This window comes from Motacilla alba, chromosome 2 (assembly GCF_015832195.1).
Source record: "Motacilla alba alba isolate MOTALB_02 chromosome 2, Motacilla_alba_V1.0_pri, whole genome shotgun sequence".
NCBI lineage: Eukaryota > Metazoa > Chordata > Aves > Passeriformes > Motacillidae > Motacilla > Motacilla alba.
This window is the reverse complement of record NC_052017.1, coordinates 15,926,292-15,948,266: the sequence shown is the minus strand read 5'-3', so window position 1 is coordinate 15,948,266 and position 21,975 is coordinate 15,926,292.

Genomic DNA, 21,975 nt, shown 5'->3' with positions numbered 1-21,975 from the left:
CTTGGTGAGGACCCCAGGGCTGGATCTTGTCTGAAACTGAGTGGGCCAAGCACAGCAATTGTGACAGATTTCCACAGATGTGCTGGGAAAGGGATGTGCCCAAAGTACTAATGACAGGAGTCTGATAGTTTTAGCCTGAAGGAGAATTTGGGTGTTTAGAGGCCAAGAGCATCTCTCCTAACTGTTGGACCTGCTTTTCTACTGAAAACATCAACTGAGATGAATTGCTTTAGTCTTTTCTTCCTTTCTCTGAACTGTGCCCCAGGTTGAACTAGGAAAAGAAGGACTTTGAACTCAAAAATTTTGGCCACTGAAGTTTAAAGTCTTCAAAGAAGTTATGCTTGGCAAGAAATGCAGTATTTTAAGGGGTCACTTCATTGTTACTGGTGTGCAGTGCGTGTGTTGCCTGATTTATACCAAGGAGACTCCTGGAATGTGTGTCCCAGTGACTTCTTTCCTTCTTTCTTTCCAATTAACTTTAAAGAAATAAAAAGAGAGATGAAAGCAAGTTATTTGAGTAATATTTGAAATGTATTTATTCTAGACAAGTTCACATTCTTTTCAAGAGTCCACTTGCTTCCACTTTTGGAATGGGGTCTTTTTACACCTCAGATTATTTGCCTTGTGATAGCATCCAGATACTCTGGTCAGGATGACTCCAGAGGGCTTGGGGAAACAAAATGGGTGAAATGAAAAGTAATGAGAGCAGTTTGGAGCTGGCTTGTGGCACAGGAACAGATCAACACAGAGTTGGAGCCTGGATGGGGAAGACCAAGTTCAAAGTAAAATGCCTGGTTTATTCAGTTTAGGTGGAATGAATGAGGCTGAGATGGCTGGCCCAGCATGTAGCTGAGTGTTAGCTTAAGGATGGGGCTTTTTGTGGCCATATACAGTACCTTTGCTTTTTTTCCTGCAAAGTTTTGTTACAGAACAAGTTAATGGCGATAATTTTGGTTACTAACTAATTCCTTGGAGCAAATATCTTGGAGTCAATTGAGTATCTGTGGTATTTCTGAGGTCCCCAGGATGAAGGAGGACTGAGATTCTGACTCCATGTTCTCAGAAGGCTGATTTATTATATTATGATATTATAATATATTAAAGAATACTATACTAATACTATACTGAAGAATAGAGAAAGGATACAGACAAGAAGGCTTAACAAGAATGATAATGAAAACCTGTGACTCCTTCCATGGTCTTGACACAGCTGATGGTGATTGGTCATGAAGTTAAAACAATTCACATGATACCAATCAAACAATCACCTGTTGATAAACAATCTCCATACCACATTCCAAAGCAGCATAACACAGGAGAAGCGATCAGATAATTATTGTTTTCATTTTTCTCTGCGGCTTCTCAGCTTCCCAGGAGAAGAAATCCTGGTGAAGGAATTTTTCAGAAAATATGACAGTGACAAGTATCAGATCTTGTAATATATTACTTTGTTTTGGTGTTTAGCCACAAATAACTCATGACAGTTTTTGTATTATAATACACCGTAATTTACTTTAAGCAAGCATGTAATTCCTAAGAGACAGGGTGGCATTGGGCTTATGTGTTCTTTGGTCCACTCTATATTGAATCCAACACAATGGGTGCAGCTGATTGATTTAATGTCATCCTAAAAGAATTCACACAGGCTGCTGAAAAAGAAAGCAGGCCATGGAAATAAATTGTAACTAAATGTGTTCTTAAATACAGATAGATAGCAGTATACACACAGAGTGTGTATACTGCTATCCCCTGCTGAACTTTTTCAACTGTCTGAAAGCCTTAACCTCCTGTGGAGTAAGAGAAAAAAAGGGAACTCAGTAGAATAAATGCCAGTAAACAGTAAATTCTGTGAAATGGTCCTTTCATGTCAGACAGGTGGAAGTTCAAGATTCCAGTGCAGTTCAGGAGAAATGTGAGATTCATACCAAGCATGAAGGTATTCTGTTTATTGGCACAAGAGTTTAAGTAAGAGTGAGAAATCCAATAAATCTGTTAAAACCTCTCTACTAGGTAGAGGTAACTTTTGGGGAGTTTTCAAGTCTGCTGTAAATCAAAACAGTTTGCTAGTTCACTGTTCATGGGCTGGGTGGCCAAAAGAGTCATGGAGCTGATCAATAGGTTTAAAATAGGTTGGCCTGCAGTGATGTACACCAGAGCTGACAACTGTTGCAAATATACCTGTTCCTCTGACCAGATCCTGATGTGACACTAGCACTAGGTGTTGATTTCTGTCACAGAAAAAAACAATAGAAATTCAGTGTTTTGCTTGATAAGCCAAATTATCTGGGAAACACATAAAGGGTTGATGCTTGTTCCATTAAAGCAGAGAGATAGCATACACGATTACCTCTGGCTTGTACCACTTCCAGCAAACTGACTGTTTTGATTTTGGAGAGGTTGTGTTTTAAAGTGTCAGTATTCAACTGAGAGAGGCTATTTACCTTTTATTTACCAAACAAATCATATGATTCCTTGCATTAGGATGTTCATTAATTCTGCTCTGTTTTAACTATGTCAGAAATCTACTAAAAAGGTTTCAGAAAAAATTCCATGCTGGATATTTCAATGTACTTTAGATGATTTATTTTATTCTATTTCTAGGTTATTATACTTAAAATTATACTTGAATGCATTCCTGAAGATGGGCCTAAATAAATCATTTCTACTTCAAAAACAATGGAAGTAACTTCACTCAATACACAGAAGGATATCGCTGAGCAAGTGTAATGCTTGCTACATGGATTTGTATGCTGCTCTTGAGATAGTACCTATGGCAACTCTAAATCACATTTTTCTGGTTCAGTTGTCCCCAGTGCTGCAATAGGATCTGTCTGTTAGGAAGCTTGCAGCCCTTGAATCCCACTGAGCTCTGAGGGGGGTTTGTGCGAGCTTGAGGATCTGTGCCAGGGTGAACTTTGTGGCAAAGTGGAGGCTGCAGTGTTGAAAATGGAGTGACAAGATGGGGTTGAGAAAATATGAGTCCTCTTGTAGCATTGCCTGCCCAAGGACATGACATCTTTGGGGCTGCAAGGGTTTTAGCAGGTTGTATTTCCTAGTCTTCTAGTATTTAATTAAAAGATAGACGTGGACTAAAGAGGCAAAGCAAACAGAAATTTTCCTTACCCTGATGGGTTGGTGCAGGTTGATATCATTTACCTTAGTGTTCCTGTTGTTGGAGAAACTGGTACCAATAAAATATGTACCAGTGAGAAGCCAATTTATGTACCAGAAATGACTACATGTGTTACATAATTAGAATACCTGCCCCAACTGCTGAAACCTATCACTGCTGGGCCTGCTTTTAATCTAGCATCGTCTCTTCAGCTCCAAGGATGAAATGTAGCTGGGGAGCCTTATGAGAACCAGATGGGAAGCCTGGCTGGAGGGCTGCTGGGGATGGAGACTACCTTGCCCCACTCTGAGCCAAGTGTACTGTGTGCCTTTGAATGATACCTTAATCCATGATAAAGACAGACAGCTCACTTTTCCAAAATCAAAACCATATTCATCAATGGTAGCCTCTTTCCAACAGAGTACAGGCTACTGCTCTGAGAGATGCTGTCTGGAACAGCTTGATACAGGCAGAACTAGATGACTACACATGGATAAGATAAAATCCTTCAGCTACCTAATAAATAAAGTTGAAAGATGTTCTAAGATGATACAAATTCAAGTACTAACTTGATTTATTTTCCCAGAGGGATGTTTGCTCCACCTTTCAGTCACCGAATCCTGATTTATAGTGCATGTTTTTAGGCTTGATTTCCCCCCCCCTTTTTAAAGAAAGAAACCTTTAAAATATAGTTCGTTGACCTAGTGTTCTCTGTCCAGCTAGCCTCATACTACTTAAATTAATACAACTCCTTCAAAACTGTTGTTGAATGGATGGGTTTTTAAATCCACGAGGATTCAGTTTTGGTAATGAAATGTTATTCCTACATGGTAGAATACCAGTAGACGTAAAGTCAATAAACTCTAAAGGCAAATATATTAAAGAATTCTTATGCAGCATGATTTTCCTCTTACCATCAAGGGAAAAGGTTGTACTTTACAGAGGAACTGAAATGTTTCCCTTTCTGTGGTCCTGTGTGGATTTAAATAAAGCAGCAACTAAGAGAAACAAGGGTTCATAAAGAAAGCCTTGTTTATAATTATGGAGTGGTTGTAAGCATATGTTCATAGCAGTTATTTTTCTGTTCAGAATTTTATTATGGATCTTTAAGTTTCAAATTACTCTTGATACTTTGCATGTGTAGACAGATTCTAGGTAAATAAACATTACTTATTATTTTGAGACAATACTTCAAATATATATTTTCAAGGGCATGTTCTTTGTTTGACCACATATGACTCCTATAAATCTATAAACTATTTTAAACCAGATTATCAGATTGTAAATAGGATAAGATGGAGCTAGAGGGAGAAATAAATATTTTTGCTAGTTAACAGTTCTAGTTTTATCAAATAGCTCATTGGCACAGGTATAAATTATAAATTGGTTGTTCAAGATTTTTCATCATGGTTGGAGTTGAAAAAAATCAACCACAAAAACATAAGATGATGTGTTTATTTGCTAAATCAGGGGATATATTTGTGTTTGCAGAAGTAAGAATCTTTGACAGCCATCTTTTGAACAGCAAGATGTGTTTATCATCTACGTATTCCATCAGGAGCAGAAATTGATTGTGAAAAATGTGAAACTTAGTTTAACAGGTTCTGTCTACAAAGGTAAAATACTTCCTTGGCTAGCATTCTGCCTGTTACTTTTTAAATATCTGTTGAACTTCAATGGTGGAATTTTTTATAGCCCTGCACATGTGAACAACTTGATGGTAAAAGTAACCTTCAAAAGTAAGGCATTCATTGATCTGGAAGAAAAGACTTTGAGTAACCTCTCTTCTTTCCAGGTGGTGTTCTCCTTTGGCAAACAATTTGTATTTAACTCACAGTGTCCTTGACACTAAGGCTAGGATTGATACAGCCAGTACACAGTGTTACATACCATAGTACTCAAACCATTGTGTGTTGCGAATTATTTTCACAAACCACTGATTCAAAAGGCTGTGGACTTCAGAAGAGCATGTTTTGAAACTTTGAAGGCTTAACAGAAGACACTCAATCCACCAGAAGAATGAGTCTTATGGGCACAGTTTGTAGTGCTGCTGCCTGAAGCATTGGGTGGATATCCAGATATAAGAATCATAGTTCAGTCTTTGCTGTAATTTATTATGTCCACGTTTTGCTGGAACTGGTAGCAAAATTAATCATTTTGGTCCTTTTTCTTCTTTTTTTTTTAACATTTAAAAGGTTAAGATTTCAGAGAGCCAGGCCTTAAGCTGTATTCCTTCTGTTTTGAACTGCTAGTGTCTCCATTTGCATATGACACCATGTATTTCTTTGATTTATTATTTTAGTCAAGGAATAAGAAAAACATTCAAAGCCTACTGTAGGTTCTGACAAATAAAATTACTGATTTCTTACATCTGAAAAGCCAAGTACCCATAGTCTGGCTGGTTCAAGTTTGTCTAACTGCAAAGGTGTTAGACTGCTTCTTATTCATGCTTCATTTGAGATTCCAACCATTTAAAGAATGTTATCCTACTAGTATATACAATCCATTTATTTTATTGCACATACTTAGTTACTTAATGCCACCCAGAGTTTTCAAGGTGGCTTAAATTAAGTAAAAGGGCAGCATTAACCAGTAACATCTACAACTTAAACCAGACCTGATAGAGTAAAGGGAAAAACATTTATCACAAGATGCCAGTGTGCCAGGAGTGAAACTTGCCCTTGCATGGTAAGACGAGTCCTGCAGGCTGCAGGAGCTTGGTTTTGATCTGACTCCTTGGGATGCTCTGAGCAGCAATCAGCCTTCTGGAACTGCTGCACTGAGGAAGGTGGTAGACAGTGGTGCCCAGACCCAAAGGCAGGGATGGACAGCAGGAAGGGAGGGATGATGCCCTGTGACAGCAGATCCAACAGCAGGAAGAGGCACAGCCTTGGGAGTAAGTTACACTTAAACCTGAGGCAGTGCAGAAAGGGGAGCTGTGAATGACATCAGCTGTGGAGACTCACAGGGCCAGAGCTAAAAATGGCCTGATTTTTTATTTGTAGCTGTACTGCCTGTGTCTCTAAGAGATGTTTTGCATGGCTTAAGGCAATGCTGAAAGCAGGAGGTGCTGAGGACATGAGTTAAGTCTCTTCTCCATCTGAGTCAATGTTCTCTGCCTGTCATTTGCTTCATATACAATTTGTTTCAGTACAAAAACCCAGTTAGGGAATATTGTACCATGAAGAAGAAAGCTAAGCTTTTCACTATCTAATCAACAGTTCCTGAAGAGTTGCCAATGTCTCCTGAGCAGAGTAATGATGTTTCTGCAATAAATCATGCCATTACTGACCTTAAACTTTCCCTGGACAAATGTCCTCCCTCCTGACGCGTGACATTTCAAACAGGAATATAAGCATTTAAGACAAGGACAGCATGTCCTACAAAGCACATTCTTGGTGTTCTGCAGACAATAATCTCTGAGTAACTTGTGATGATAATTTTGGGGGATTTCATAATGCCACTACATATGCCAGAATCCTGGATTTTTACCAAGAGGGTGTTACAAATAATAAACATCAGTAACATTGCCATCCACTGTAGCTAACTACCATCCTGCACGCAGATTGCTTTGTGCACTTGTATTGCACCCAGACATATACAAAGTTTAGATTTCTCTTGAGAACACTTGGTGTTTTGGTAACTAACTAAATGAATAAACATATAATCTTTCAGGAACTGGCAGAACAGTATCTAGTTCTCATTACCCTCTTTGTTTCTCTCTGCCCTTTGGCTCTCACCATAATTGAAGACAACTGCTCTGGCCATTCAACTCAACATCTGCAAGATGAAGTTATACATCTTCCAGACATGGCATCCAGTTGCCAGCACTTTTCTTATCCTTTGGTTTGCTTTGGGCCCCTGCTTTGGCCTCAGATCTGTCTACCTGTCTCCAAGTCTGCTGTTGATGCTTATTTAGCCATGGTGCGTAGTACTGGATTCCTGTGGTGCTCTCTGTCACACTATAGAAAGGAATGGGATATGCTGTGAGAGACAATTGCATTGAGCTGACAGTATGCTCATTTTATTTGCAAACATATCCAGAGCAATGTAGTTATTTCAGAGCTCATGTCAAGCTTTTCTCTGTGACAGAAATGCAGGCAAAGGAGTACTCTCTGCTATCATGCCATGGGTCAGAGTACCTGCCTATTTCTGTAACAGCAGCAGTTGATTTTCTATTTTAAGTAGAATGGTATTACCAGAAAATTGTTATTGTTAACATTTGCATAGGGCAGGTTAGTTCTTTTAAGTGGCTTCATGCCACTAAGTAGGAATGTAACCACAATATAGCAGTTTGTCCACAGAGAGGAAAAATAACCCTTCAAACTCCTGGCACCAGTTCCACATTAGAGCTAAATTACTGTAGCAGATTGAAATGACAAGACTTGCACTTTTAAACGAGCATGTAAACAAATCATGTGCCCGGACTGGCATGGGGCAGGAATCCTAATTTGCACATATGGGATTTGTGCACACACATACAAAAACAATTAAAAAATAATCAGGCAAAGAATACATAATGCAAGACTGGAGGGTTGAGTTTAATATTCTTACGCCAGTAGTGCGTGAAAAGACCTAAGCAGACTTTCAGGATCCAGGGTTTTCTCTAACAAGTAGTACCAGGACAGCTCACCACAAATGCCCAAGGAAACCTGTTATGGCATGTATACATAAGAGTATATATGGAGTGTATATAGAAAGTCTGCCTAGTCTAGAATATTTATGTGTAAATATCCTCTACAATAGAGGCCTCTTAATTGACTTTTTTAGCTTTGTAGATGCAATGCAAGAGACTGGATAGCCTGCATTCATTGGACAGGCCCTTTCCTCTCTCAGCAGGTGGAACATGAGTTGTCAGTTTGTCCTGGACTGCAGCAGAGCAGCGTCATCAGTTGAAGCATTTCTTGTTGTTCTCCATTTCTGGTGAATGTATCCAGTAGGATTGCTTTATGAACAGCTCTTTAGGGGGCTGTTAGGTGCAGGCCGCCCCACTGTGCTCTCCCACATGCTTGGTCAGAGAAGTGGGATAACCTCAGGGAGGCTGAGAGCAGTTGGGCTTTGTCAGGCTCTGCCCAGCTGAGGCCACGGTATCCTGCTACACATTGGGAGAGGTTCTTCTTGACTTGCAATTCAGGCTTTGTAAAATTATTCTATTTTGCCAGCCATGAATAAAACACTTGTTTGAGTGGTGGAGATCTGGGTATCCTGGGTATCCATGTGGTGTGTGGTGGGGCACAGTGACAGCTGAGGCTGGATGATCAAAGGGTTGAGCCTGGCACTGGTGCCCTGCTGCCACCACAGCCAGGCTCAGCTGCAATGGGTGTAGCACTCACTTGGGCTGCAAGGCCAGTGCTGGGGCTGGCTGTACAGCAGCCACAAATACTAATTAGTGTCTTAGAGGTAGTTTCGGAACTTTACTGTCTTATTTCCACTCTGATTTCATACAATTCTTTCATATATCTGAATCTTTGGTAACTGGCTATGTTGAAACCCAGATATTTAGGGTGAAATCCAGATATTTCTCAATGTGAAGATTGTGTTTCATTAGTTCACTAACATCGTGCTATCTGATATCATAATGTTTTACTGTTATACTACCTGATTTTCAAATATGATGACACTGTGAAGTAACAATTCATGTGAATTAGTAGATAACTGTGAATAGGGGAAGGGAGCTCCATCAATCTGTGTCTAAGCACAGATGAAGTAACTGACCCTGATCCAAAGGCCTTTCAGCTGAGCACATTCAAGTGCTGTACTCAGCTGCTCAAACCCAGCTTATGTCTCGTATTTATGCCTTTTATTTTTCTATTTTGGGCAAAGCTGAACAGAAAGTTTTTGCTGTTGGTTAAGTGTATATGCATATTTTCGCTTCCAGCCCAATTGTTGCAGTGTTACAATGCACCTAATAATAATTTTTTAAGTAAAAAAATTAAAAATAATGATTTTTAAAAATACTCTTCCCCACCCCTGTCCCAAACAATTTAAAATGTCATGGGATGGCTTTTCCAATAACATCTTGAACTTGTAATTCTGCAGTGTTGTCTCTGAGCCATTAATGAAACCCATATTGCAGGGATGGCCTTGAAGTAATGGAGGCAGGAGAAAGCAGATGTATTTCCTATCCTCTGGATCTGTGTTATTCATTATGTTCTCTCTTATTTTTGTTTTGGGGTATATTTTCTGGAGCAAACAACCTTTCTGGGAATGGTCCGCTGCAGAGACCAGGTTGAATGCCTATTGCTGGCTCTCCAACGGGTGCCAGATGTGAGACTGCAACCTGTTAAGCAAAGCACCAAGGTGCTCGTAAAGGAGGAGCAGCATTTTCTGGGGGTGAAAGTTCTGGCACAAGTATTTGACTGAATGACTGTGAGCATTGTTACTGAAAAACCAACCCAACCAGCGTGATACTGCCAGGGTTAGCCTAATGATCCCAGCACTTTACATAGCTGATGATCACGACAGGTTTATTCCTTCTCAAAATGACACATTGGAATAATATTAGCTAACTGTCTGTAGCCTGGCTGCAGCGTCTCCTTCCAGACACATAATTGGTACTGTCACCTCTCATGCTGTATGGTATGCAAAGCTGATGCCTATGAATTTTGCCCATATGTTTTTTAAGTGCACTGGAGGCAGTCAGCCTTGAATTCTGAACAAATAGTGATGGGTCAATTAATAACGGGCTGAAAAAGTACAAAATTAAAGCATGTTAGAGTGCATACATTAGCAAGATGGTTTTTCAACAAGCTGTCAGACAGAATATGTAAGAAAAGTAAAGCTACTGTGGTAAAGATGAAGAGGTTACACTTAGATAACTAAAGCAGAGCTCATCTTTGATCAGGTTTGCAAAACTGGATTCACTTTGCTTTTTCCTTACTTCATCCAATTTGTGTCCATCTATAGATATTATAGTGGACCAGAGGGTTGAAGCTCACATGGACGAAAAGAGCTCCTGAGAAGGGTTTAATCCCCTTCAGCTTTCTATTGTATGCAAACAAATCTTCCCCCTAATGAAAGACTACAAAGCTGAAAAAAATTATTAGACACTGGCTACATTTTTAAAGGATCAAAATAATATAGGCACATCACTGCTTGGTTTTTTTGGCTCCCTAGTAACTAATTTCTCCCAAAATATATCTACACATTGGTAATACAAAATGTTTTACTTCAAATTAATGTAAGAGTGTTTATTTATGCAGCTTCATTTCCAATAAAAGCTACACTTTACAGTGCATTATGCAGAATGACAGCAGTGCACTGAATTGCAAGGTCACGCTATAGATCATACTCACTCTGCCAAACACCCAGTAAGGAATTTTGGAGTAAGCTGTAATAAGGGGCTGAGCAGTGAGTGGAGCCAGAAACAATACAGGTTAGAAAAATGTTTGGTTTATTTAGTGCAAGAAGAAAGAGTTTGACTTATTAGGAAGGCTTTTCCTACCGTATTCATTCTGGGTCCAGGTCCTGGAAAGAAAACTTGGGATGGAACTTCCTGAAGTTGACCCTAATCTGTCCTCAGAGCCTCATGTGTCTTCCTCTGAAGTGAGGGGTATGGGGTGTGTTTGAAGATCTGACCAGCAGTTTATGCCTGAACTGTTACTTTACCAGACCCTCTCCTTTTTCCATTTCGTATGTGAGGCTACACGTCTGCTGAAAGGTGAAGTGTCATCCTCTGCGCATAGATTAGGTGTGTGCTACTGTGCAGCTGAAAGCAGTGGGTCCAAATGCTAAGAATGCCTTATTCCAGATGTTTGCAAAAGTAATTTTTCCTCCAGAAGAAAAAAATTACCCTAGGATAGAGAGGGTGACAGAAGTAACAATGCACAGTGCAACCCCCACTGTATGAGTTCGTGCATTTTCTGTCTGTGAAAAGTCATTTGAAGATAACAGAGGGCTAGAAGGCCAAGAAGTGCCAAAGCCAGGGTGGCAAATAGCTTCTCTTTAGGAGGGATACAGTTTTCAGGCCCTGTTTCAGATGTGGGACAAGAGAAGCAGCACTAATTATGAAAGCAGAGGGCCACAAGAGAACTTACTGTCACACTCACACACAACATGACAGCAAAGTAGAATTTCACTATGTCAGGCTGCTCTCCAGATGTTTTTGGTGAGCTGTACCAAAAGCATTGAGGATGCCTAGAGTAAACTGGCCTTGTGACAGAATCAAAACTGAGCAACAGCTTTGTTGGTATTCCCCAACAGACACAGCTGGTTATTTTGGGAGGGAAGAGAACTTGGCGTGGTTGTACTGCCTGAGGGAGTGCATTTTGGACAGCAGAGGTGGTGGTGCCATTTTAGAAATCTTCCTTTTTACTTGTGCTTTACCAGGTTATTTTCAGCAGAAGAAAGAAACTGGTGACGAAGTGAGAAACATCCTTGGTACAGACCAACTTATTTATCTATTTGTTTATGTATTTAGATACAGAGAAAGCACAGGAAACTCATCTGCAGCAATGAAACAAATTGCAGCAGCAAAAGACATTTCCAAGTCTCTCTTACTTACTGACTTTGACAGAGCTGCCTGCTCCTTCAGACATACTTTGTCAGGGCTCTCATAGCACTGATTCATTGACCAGAACTTTGATTTATTATTGCCTCTTTGTCCCTGGGTGGTTGTTATCATCAAGTGCCATTGTAATATGGGATTGATGGTCCCAGGGCCTTTTCCCACTGTTGGCAGCACAAAACACCAGTCTGAATTCCTCATCCAAGGGACTTAGTATCTGTACGTAATGCATGTGTTCCTGATGTATTTGCCTAAATATTGTCATAATTTTCAGATGAAGTGAGGTCACTCAAGAGTGAGAAATGGAAAACTGGGATAGAGACAACCAAAACAGGGTATTAAATGGACTGGTGATAGAAGTCCATAACAATAGAGAAGTGGTGGACATGAGTTTCTTTACATGGGTCCATTAAAAAGCTAAGTGACTTCTGCAGTTTTTCCAGAGGAAGACTGGCTTTCACCCTGAACTTCAGCAAACCTAAAAAATAATGTTATCAGTGGCCCAAAGTGAGGGGCTTTAATGAAAGTATATTCTACCTCATGCTATATTGCTAGTGTAGCTCTTCACACCTGCTGTACATTACAGCCATATGCATCTGAACACAGCAGAGTCTCCAGGGTGATGCAGCAGGACAGTCTCATTCTCCCTGGTCAATACACATCTCCACTCCTCTTGCACTGCAGTGCTGGTCTTCTGTTCAGGGCCTTTCAGTCTCATCATGAAAAAGGGTTCTGTTTATACCCAGCTTGAGGGAACTTCACAGTGCTATTGCTTTTATAGTAAGCATTGCTGCCAACAGTCTGGTTCAAAGTTTATTGACAGCTCTTCATGGAACCTGTCGTGTTAGTTGTTGCTCCAGTCTAATAGATGAGGTCATCTGGTAAAAATATCAGGTCAGATAAGTCACAGTTTTGCTGTTTTAGCCCAGTCATGCTCTGGCAGATCATCATTGTGCCCACCAAGATTTTACATGAAATAATATTTACAGCTTAACACACTGAAGACATTATCCATGCTGTCTGGCAATATAAGAAGCCATTAAGAAAGGGCAACCTCTGCCCTCTGTGCAGAACTAGTGTCTCAGATCCATCCTGCAAAAATAGCTGCATTTCTCTCGTGGACCAGACAGTCAGGCTGTGACATTGCTCCCTCTGTGCTCAGCACTGGTGAGGCCTCAGTTTGAGACCTGTGTCCAGTTCTGGGCCCCTCACTGCAAAAAAAGGCACTGGGGTGCTGGAGCATGTCCAGAGAAGGGCAACAGAGCTGGCGAAGGGTCTGGAGAGTGAATAATTTGAGGAACAGTGAGGGACCTGGGGTTGTTTAGCCTGTAGAAAAGGAGGTTCAGGGAAGACCTTGTCACTCTCTACAACTGCCTGAAAGGAGGATGTAGCCAAGGGGAGGGTCAGCCTCTTCCCCCAGGCAACCAGTGACAGGACAAGAGAATATGGCCTCATGTTGTGCCAGGGCAAGTTCACATTAAACTTCAGGAAGAATTTCTTCTCTGAAAGGTGGTTAAGCATGGGAATGGGCTGCCCAGGGGAGTGGTGGAGTCAGCATTCTCAGAGGTATTCAAGAAATATGGACATGGCACTCAGCGCTTTGGTTTTGTTGACATGATGTTCGATGACAGGTTGGACTGGATGATCCTGGAGGTCCTTTCCAATCTAAATGATTCTAGGATTTTATGGGCATTGCCCATCTGTGCTGGCCCTCCCAGTGCTGAGCTGTCTATTAATGTGTGACCTATCGAGATAAAGGCTGATGTTAGAGCAGCTGGATCCTACTCTGATTTCATAAGCAGTTAAAAAGTTATTGTTGATGGGCTTTTCAGTGTGTACAAGGTAGAGTCTGAACTTTTATGCTTCACTGGGACCTGTGGTCTCACACAATGTGTGAAGCAAAGGCAGTTAACACAGTGTGTTAACAGGCTGTGTACTAGTTAGGGATGGGTGGCTCTTGCTACTAGAAGTTTCCTTTTGAGGAAGAGTTCCTCTGAACAGATTCATGTTTAAGTCAGTGGTTACTGCTGTAATTTTATTACCTCTTAGTAAGTGAAGAAAAAGTGGATCGGACTGAAACTGAATAGATTGCTTTTATTGAATTCTTCTTTAATTAAAGCTCTTACTGCCTTCATGCTGTTTTGGTGGCATAGTGTAGTTTAGGTTTTTACACTGAATGACAGGAGAAGGGAGAAAAAAGAGGAAATGTTTATTTAATTCATGCTAGAATGTAATGACAAGAGATTGTTTCCATACGTACTGTTTTTGTTGACCTTTTAACATTTTGGAAAAGTCAGGAAATACCATTACTGTAGGTCTATCCAGCTTTAATGCTACAATAACTTTATAGCTATTCACAAAGGAAATTATTATACATTGCCTGAAACAGTGAAGGTGAATGCAAGCATGCACACAGATCTCTCCTTCTCCCTTCCTGCCAAGTAGATCTCTGTGGTTGCATGCAGTCTCTGTTAAAAATGCTACTTTTGTGTCCTTGCAATTTTGACTTTACCAGACTTACTGAGACACCAAATAGGCATGTTTCTGGGGAGTTTATGGAAGCTTGAAATAATATATGATGCATTTTGAATTACTGTGATTAGATGTTTGCCAAAATTTCACAGGATCTTTAAGGATATTAACCTTGCTTGGTTTGAGTTGTTTTGAGGGGGCCTGTTGAGATTCAGAGAAGTTGAAAAGCTGGTGCTTGGATCTGTGCATGATGTCTTGCCTTTAGAGCGGAGGAAGAGGTTTCAGCCATGACTTTGACACTCAAGTCCCACAAACATGGAAGCAGTGCTGCTGATGCCATGCTCTCCCTGGCTGTGTTGAGCTGTGTGCCATGGAACAGTCCGGGGTAGCCGAGCGTGGCAGGACGTGTTACCTTGGACAGCACCAGGTGAGAAACTGACTTGTGATGGTCCCCTTGTCTCCCACAGGAACAGATCAACAGAGAGACCCAAGAGAAAGTGATTGACATCAAACACATTTCTTGTCAGATTCTGGCCTAGAACCTGAACCTTCAGCGGTTTGAGAGGGATGGGGATTTTGTCCTTCAGTTAGAAAGAAAGAAGACAAGCTGATGGGAATTAACTCTTTCACCTCAAAATCTCAGCCGAGGGCTTCAAGTACTAAATGAGCAAAACTGAATCCAACAAACAGAAATACATGTATTTGAAAATATTCTAAAGTGTTTAATACTGAGAATGGGCATCATTTTTGCATATTTTACAGAACCAATCCAATAAAATTTTAGGGAATTACCTCTAAGTTTGTAATTAACATTACACTGTCTGCTCAGATATATCCTGAGCTTTCCACAGTCCGTTCTTTCACAGTCAGTTGTGAATCTGGTTGATTTTACTTATCACGTGTACAATTAAAAAACAGTGATAACTCAAAACACTCAAATAGAAATGCCCTACACAAAAATTGTAGTCTGAACTAATGAGAAAGTATAGCTGCTGCCATTTCACAAGCTTAATTTTATTTCTGAACAAAGCAATTTTGAAATACAGTAAATGAGTAGTAATTTTCAGGTGTGATTTTTTACTTTGCAGAAGTTTAGAAATGAGAACTGTGAAAAATGTCTGCTTGAGAGTACCAACAAACCTCTTCCACTGACTGAGATCAAGACCAAGCTCAAGTTTGTATGTATTGTTCCAAAGAATAAATTTTAAAAGATTAAGATTTTGACAGAATTTGTTGATATTTATTTGTAAACAGTATTTTAACTATATATATAGTTAAAACATAGATATATAAAACATATAACATATATATATATATAACATACACCAAATATATATATATATGTATGTGTGTATGTATGTATGTATGTATGCATTTTCATAAATATAACATCATTCACACAGAGCAATCTGACTACACTGTCTTCCTTTGGAATTCATTTGCATGGTATCAGTATAAATAAAAGTTATCTTCCAAATATATTGACCAATAGGCTGAATTGAAATGTATCAGTCATACTTGGCTATGTGTCTTAAAACTATGCATATTATTAAAAACTTTGAATGGTAGTGGATTATCCTCATAATGATTTTAATTGCTTTATTTGTTATTAATTACATCTGTTAGAGAAAAATCTAAATAAGCTTTAGGAATTGTCAAAACAAAAAAAAATCTTTGGTGGTCTTAATATGTGTGCATATATACCTATAGTGTGGATACTCACAAAAATACACATATGGGATTCAGCTCTGTGCTTGATTTCAGCCAGTAGAAGAAATTTCTGCTACATACGGATAGCCAGTTTTCACAGTTGTTGTTTCCAAAATTTTGTGAAGTTGTAAACTATACCTGACAGTTTGGACTGATGTAGTCATGCAGTCTCTATGTTAGTAGCTTGCATGTGCTTTATTACTTTGGCTGCACAATTATTTATGATCTTTAAACATAAACTCAGACACAGTGATGTGTGTGAACACTAACAGACATGCTTCATTTAGAGGTGTAACGTACTTCCAAATTATTACATGTGATTGCTGGCAGTATCTGTTGTCTTTCTGACACCTTTCCCATCTACATATTGAAAAAGAACTTTCCAGTATTTTCTAATCTGGTAGATTTCTGATGAGTACTACTAAGCACAAAAATAGACTTTAGTACACCTGATAATCTAGTGGTGACCTACGTTTAGATAAGATTCTGTACAGGTTTTTCTGGTTGATTTTTCATTTGTGAAGGATAGAAGATTTATTGGCCCAGGTTGCTGCTGTTAGTGCTTAAAGCAGAAACAGTCCTTCAGTGTGTTGGCCTGTTGAGAGTCCCCATGTGCTAGGACTGGAGTGATTCCCAGGGTGGGCCTCCTGCTGCAAGATGACCTAAAGGGAAACTATATAAAATAATTGCTTGGTGTAGATGTCTGGTATTCCTTGTGAAAGAAGCTAAAAGTTGGGGTAAGCCTCTGGAGCCCTCCAAATCAGACAGGCAAGATTTGAAGTTGGGTCATTTATAACACGAGCCAGCTAAGATAACTGCTGGGATACAGATGGGGAGGGAGGGAAAGAAGACAAACCCACCTTCTCCTCTCCTCTGAGAGGCAGATGATGAACCTTTGCTTCCATATGTGCCCACCCTACTGTGCAATTTTGCAGGAGCTGCAGTAGATGGTTAATAACAAATTTTGTTCTGTTTTGCCTGCTTCAAATCAAGGGGCCCTTTTTTCCTTTGCAGTCTGCTGAACTGAGCACTTGCTTAGCCATTTCTACAACCTTGGTAATAGTTTTTGTAAAACTGTGCCCAATTTAGGTGAGGTAACTGCAAAGCCCTTAATTGCATCGAACGAGTACATATCAAGCAGCAGATATGTGGGTGAAGTTATCTAAATAGCAGTAGCCTTCAAAGGGTCACGAAAACTAATATATTTGAGGTACTGAGGCCTTGGTTTTACAAAAGTGTCAACAAAGTCTGCAGCTGGCTGTGGTGGCAGGGACTGAAAGTCAGTAATCTACAATGTAGTATTGGTCATTAAACACGAGGCTTACTCCCTCCTCGCCTGCAGTCTCTTTGCTACTGGAAAAAAATAATCCTGCCTCTATGGCAGAAGCTTTGGTCAAGACCTGAACGGTCCTCAGGCACAAGTGCTAGGTGCTAAAAGAGAAAAATGTGCATCATTTGGTGCATACAGATTAGCAATGAGTGCAGTGTTGAAAATTCCTGGCTGTGGGTCAGTTTAGCAAAACATTTGGACAACATTTCCCTGAACTGACGTTTCTTAGTCTGGAAATCCAAACTGGTGATAACAATTAGTTGTTCCCTTTGCTTCTGTCCTTAATTAGAAATCAGGGATGGGGAGGGTGAGGGGTGGGTGCCGAGGAACAAATGAAAAACAATCAATCATTTTCAAACCTGTCAGAAGGTGAAGGTCAACCTAAATTTAAGCCATGGCTTATGGTTGATTTGTATTTGATCTGAACCACCACACATCCCTCAGACTCTAATACATCCTGGCAATCGGGAATGTATTCGTTCCAGGGCTGAGTTTTTCCCATTACTTGCCAGACAGCGGCAGGGTGGCTCCTTGCAGAAGGCTTTAAGGAACAAAGAAAGACAAGAGGTCATCAGTGACCACTAAAGGATCAAAGACGGGGAAGCTGGGTGGTTTCATACAGTCAGTCTCCTATGGAAAATTATTTCACATTGCTCAAGATCCAAGTCTGGTGCAGTCCATTGTTACTGCTTTTCTAAATATCCTGACTTGTTCAGAAATGCAGTAAAAAGCTTTCATCCCAGCCCATTCAACTTAAAAAATGGAAAACAAAATCCTCTTAATCCCTGCTTGGATCAGCCTGCACAATGAAGTAGCCAAACTGGTAGTCACAGTATTGCTATGGTGCTCAGCCTGCTGCGATTCCTCCACTGTGTCCTTCTCAGATCACCAGTAGGATCAGTCATTCTCTATTAGGTTGGAAAAGCTCAGAAAATAAGAACAAGAAAAATGCTAAACGTGCTGTGGAATTTCATTCCTCTTCTATAATGAGCTTAGCAAACCCTCAAGCAGAGAATACGTAATTTTAAACAGATTTTTAAGTAGCTTTTTTGTCAACTCTGTTAGAAGAGAAGCAGAGCCAGATGATAATGCCTTTTTAGGAGCAGAAGCATGGGCTCTCTGGGCTTGATTCCCATGGTGCTGACTGCCCCTGGCTTCTCCTGCATGGGCTAAGCTGCACTTGTGGGGTTGGTAAGGGAGCTTCGGGGTGCTCCTGCTCCTACCTAGAGTGCAATGGTGGCAATACAAGAACTCCTGGTATTTGGGCATGGAGCCTTGCAAAGGATCTGGCACCTTTTCACGGGAGAATGACATTGCACAGTAATTGTAGTTTCAGTAATTCCTCCACCATCTTCAGCTTCATTTAATTCCCCCCTTAACAAATGCCTGCTTTGAAGGAAAAGGTGCAAAAAGAGCTTTTCTATTATGGGATTTCTTTTGGACACCTTAAACTATGGCTATAAAGTAGGGAGGAGGATTGCGACCCAAGATCATCACATTTTCTCTTTGTTCTTAATCTTGTATGACTGGTAACTGCTCAACAGAGCAATAAGAAAAGCATTTGAAGAATCCCATCAATCCAGCACAGATTTCTAACACAGGCCAGTCCAATTAGACTATTATGGGTGGCCAAAATAAGATCCCCATGCTCTTGATAAGTCACATGAATAAAGTACTGGATGATCACGCTGTGCTGAGCAATTTGAAGCCAAAAGCAAGAACATTTCTAGTCTCGGTTTCTGTCTAGAGAAGCAGACAACATGGAAAGGATCTGCTGCTCTTGATTTAAAAAAAAATAGAGCTGGAAATGAAACAGATGAAACCATTAGTTTAATTCACTTGAAAGCTTCTGCTTTGAGGAGAGCTATGCCATATTGTTCTGTACAAGGACAACAGATTAATCGCCTTTTCTCTCCTTCACCTTTTATAGCGATGCTGCACAAATGGTATCAAGCTGACAGAGAAAATTATAAATATACTGTGGCTGCAATTTAGCAGCATTAATCACACAAATTTAGTAGTTTTAGATGGTAGTAGGTCATCCATTAGCTGAAAAGTTGACAGTAGTAGCATAGAAGCCCGAGTTCAGGCCTCATCTTCCCCTTTCAGGCAATCTATTTCTTTCTCAGCAAAAACATCTGGTCATTTAAAAACTGTAATTTTCATACATTTTAGCTAACAGTGGAATGTTGAAAATCTGTTCTGAAAAACATAGTTCTTTCCTGTGCCAAACCAGTTGGCCTAGAGTTAGCAAATGTTGTTATAAATCTTCCCTTTGCTTTTTCAACAGCTCTAAAACTACAGAATTAAATGCTTCATAAAGACTAGCCAGTGGGTGCAACTTAGTATGCTGAACAAGTTGAGCATGCAAAGCCCACAAGACCTTTTGAATGCTGCCCCAGTTACCCCACAGAAAACCCAAGCTGCCTCCCAACCCCAAGGAGATGGAGGATCCTTTGGTTTCATTTCCCTCTCCTCAAGCATGGCTTAGTATAAGCCTCTGAAGTATAGTTGCACTGAGAAGGCTCAGAAAGGAAGTAACAAAACAGAAAACCTGCCTTCTGTCACATGTATCCATTCTTCCATTAATGTGTGCCACTGGAGATGGTCTTTCCCATTGCTTGTCCTCCAAATTTTACCCCAGCCTTGTGTGTAAAGCCGTAAGTAGTAGGCTGAGGGATTTCCCACTCCACATCTCATTTATTTGCCCAAAAGAAGAAAAAATCCAGGGATAAATAGCAGCACAGCAATTTTTGACAACCCAAAAGAATTAGCAATATGAAGTGGTGTGATAATTTTTAACCTTTCCATTGTAAATTTCATGCAGAAGGAACTGAGAACATCAGAGGGGTGTCAGCTGCTGTGCTGCTTTGTCCCACCAAAGCAACTGAAGAGTGTGGGAATGGCAAAGCCAACTTCTTCCTCCTCCGACAGGTAAGTAATGACACATGTCAAATACAAGGAGAGGGGATTGTGGAAGTGCTCTACCCCTATGGTACATGACTAGGGTGTGCTGCATACAGACTTACTTTGGCTGGAAACATTGTTCTGCCTTAGGCATAGTGAAGTAAAATCCCACCTCCCCTCCCCACACAAACCTCCTGGCTTCAACTCTGGAGGCTGGTGCAGGGGAGATGCCATCCCACATGCTGTGAAGGGTGCATGGATCTGTATTGCTATTGCTATGGCTCAATGGTGCTGTTTTAAAAACACACAGGAAAACAAGGTGACCCATTCAATCAGTGCAGGTTTCTTGTTTGCTGAAAATTCAAGAATTATTGAAACTCCATGTCTAAGCCAAAGCATTTTTTAAGTTAACAGTCCAGTTTTGTGGTCCTGGTGAGCACAGCAGGAATGGAATATTCTCCACTACCAAGTCCTGATGTGATAACAGCACTCACCCAGAGCAGCAGCCTTGGGACAAAGCAAGAGGAAAATACTGACTGCATGGGGTATCTTCTCAGAGCCATGACAGAATTTCTGGTCAGAGGCAGACAGCTCTATTTCAGAAAAGCCCAGCAGACCATAATAGTTGTTAAACATATGGAGGAGGAAAATTCAAATTGCTCATCTGTGTGGCAAATCCCAAACTTGGCTGCCAGAAATGCTGGGGTTCGCTTGCTCTCTCACATGCTCATCATCTGCAATTAAAGCTGCTCTGCTCTGTGTAAGGATTAGCCAGAGTAAAGATTAAAACCAAACTGCTAAGCTGCAAGCTGAGTGTCTGTCTGTGGAGCTGTTCACGAGAGGCACGAGCCAGCAAACAGTTATTCTCTCGCTTAGTAGAAGGAGGCAAAGACTTTAAAACCCTGTTGTTTTGACAAAGAACAGGGACTTCAATATATTTCCTCTTCAAAGTAGGTAAACAGCCTCAAAACTGGTGCTCTGGATGAGAGATCTTGCAGGCTTCTTTTTCTGTTTCTACATAACATGTGAAATCTTTTTCTCCAGAGAAAGACATTTTTTGATCTCCCTACAGTAACAGATGCTGGGAACCTGAGCAGGACTTTTTGTGGTCACAGAAGACTGGAACCAGTCAGACACAATGTTAGGAAGAAGAATCATGCAGAAAAGGTATTTTTGGCCCCTTCTGCCACTCCTTGATGTGATGTCTAGTAGCCTCGTACCTGAGCCACTGGCCTGGGGTGCTCAGCACACAACAGTGAGACTCCTCTTGCAGAAAACAGCACCAGCAACAAAAGTTGCCTGTTTCTTAACCCTGATATTATGATTTGCTTTCAGACAGATTCCCTCAGCTCATCCAAGGCCTTCTCCAGTCTTAAACCTATCAAACAGACAGATACTACCCACTCTTGGCAGGACCAAGAAATAAAGGTACAGAAAGAGAGGCGTGAGTCCCAGCTGTTGGCTGGACTAGCTTTCAGGCTCACGTTTCAATAGCGTCCATGCGGAAAAACACTTCTTATTTCCAAGCCCTTCAGCCAGTCATGGTTAAATTGCAAAATAGCTCCTTATGAGCCAATACCTCCTGTCATGTGCTGTCCAGGAATGTGGAAGCCCATTCAATTTCTAATGGAAATGAGTTGAGCAATACTGTTTGCTTTCCTCCAGTCCAGAACTCTCAATGCACAGATAATGATATGGGAGAAGGGCTTCTCACCCTTCATTTCTTCTCAGCCTAAGTCTGTGAAGCCTTTATGCCTGTACAAACCAGTATAAAATATTATTTTGCTGTCATGGTGGTGTTTTATACCAAAACTGCACAGATACATGGTGACTTTGCAAGCTGTAAGTTAGACAGGAGCCAGAGTTTTGGTTACCTAAACAACACTTCCAGATCCTAGAAACAGACTGCCACTTTGCAGACCTCACCATGCAGGAGAG